The sequence below is a fragment of the Sinocyclocheilus grahami genome, unplaced genomic scaffold (assembly GCF_001515645.1).
Source record: "Sinocyclocheilus grahami isolate Dianchi unplaced genomic scaffold, SAMN03320097.WGS_v1.1 scaffold532.1, whole genome shotgun sequence".
Lineage (NCBI taxonomy): Eukaryota > Metazoa > Chordata > Actinopteri > Cypriniformes > Cyprinidae > Sinocyclocheilus > Sinocyclocheilus grahami.
The window spans coordinates 123,201-124,780 of record NW_015505711.1 but is presented as its reverse complement, the minus strand read 5'-3'; the positions used below and the strand labels follow the sequence as shown (position 1 = coordinate 124,780).

The window sequence follows — 1,580 nt, the reverse complement described above, 5'->3', positions numbered from 1 at the left end:
CCTCACCGGTTGGGGAGCGGTCATGAGTGGCCACCCTGCCCGTGGTCTGTGGAGTGGTCGCCATCTCACGTGGCACATCAACTGCCTGGAGATGCTGGCCGTGCTGCATGCACTAAGATACTTCCTCCCAGACCTGAGAGGTCACCATGTGTTGGTGCGCACCGACAACACAGCGGTAGTCTCTTACATCAACCACCAGGGAGGTCTGCGCTCACGCCGTTTGTACAAACTAGTGTACCAGATCGTTGTGTGATCCCAGGGCAAATTTCTCTCGCTGAGAGCAGTTTACATCCCTGGGCATCTCAATTTGGGAGCAGATATCCTGTCGAGGCAGGGGCCGAGGCCCGGGGAATGGATGCTTCACCCCATGGTGGTGAAGCAGATATGGAGAGTCTTTGGCCAGGCCCAGGTGGATTTGTTTGCGACTCGCATGACATCGCACTGTCCCCTATGGTTCTCTCTAAGTCATCCAGCTCCACTGGATGTTCCACCGGAGCTGTGGAAGTTGTGGGTGTGGCCCCTGAGGGGGTACAACTCGTAGCTTCCGTTCTCTCAACCGAGGTTGTTGAGACCATCCTCGAATCCAGAGCTCCCTCCACGAGAAAACTTTATGTCTTGAAGTGGAACCTTTTCACTTCTTGGTGCGGAGACCGCCAGCTAGACCCAGTTAACTGCCCGGTTGGTACAGTGCTGGAGTTCTTGCAGGCCCGTTTCTCCGCAGGGTTGACCCACTCCAACCTGAAGGTCTACGTGGCAGCTATTGCGGCCTACCACGCCCCTCTTGGTGGCCAGTCAGTGGGCAGACAACCCCTAGTTACACGTTTCCTCCGCGGTGCGCTGAGGCTGAGGCCTCCGGTACTATCTCGTGTCCCTACGTGGAACCTGGCTGTGGTGCTAGAGGCTCTCTGTAGGCCTCCCTTCGAGCCTGTTGAGGAGATATCTGATCGCTTACTTACCATAAAAACTACCTTCCTTCTGGCGATATCTTCCCTCAAGAGAGTTGGGGATCTGCAGGCCCTTTCAGTGGCCTCATCTTATCTAGACTTTGCGCCTGGTCTGGCCAAAGCGTTTCTGTTCCCGCAATAGGGATATGTCCCTAAGGTCCCGTCCTCTACACCGCGGCCTGTCGTACTCCAGGCCTTCAGTCCTCATCCCTTTGGGGATCCAGACCAGAAGAGGCTAAACTGTATGTGTCCGGTGCGTGCACTGGATGCATACGTCCACAGAACTGCCCTGTGGAGGAGGGCGGACCAGTTGCTTGTTTGTTATGGTACCCCTAAGAGAGGTCTGCCGGCAACTAAACAGACCCTCAGTCGCCCGTGACGTCTCGCACATCTATTGGTCTGATTACACACGAGGTTCAGAGCCCGTCACGCCGAAGGGCGTTCCCCTAGCATTTCCAATGCAGCGTCTCGTTCCCTCAAGGAACTAGAGTTACATACATAACCCGAGACGTTTTCTGAGAGCTACGACTTGTACCACATGACCGCTGTACCACCTGACCACCGCAGGCTCTATTTAGGCATTGATAGTGTTGCCATAGAAAAGCATAATTCCGAGTCCGAGGACGTGAACAGCTC

The 1,580-nt window shown here is 55.3% G+C and overlaps 1 long non-coding RNA gene across 1 annotated transcript in view; it reads left to right on the top strand.

Moving 5' to 3' along the window:
- The window catches only part of LOC107555335 (uncharacterized), a 16,552-nt gene that overhangs the window by 5,543 nt on the left and 9,429 nt on the right, over nt 1-1,580 (top strand). Inside the window, exon 2 of the long non-coding RNA XR_001605155.1 lies at nt 1,382-1,384. This is a non-coding gene — a long non-coding RNA (uncharacterized lncRNA). The remainder of the gene's footprint in view (nt 1-1,381; nt 1,385-1,580) is intronic.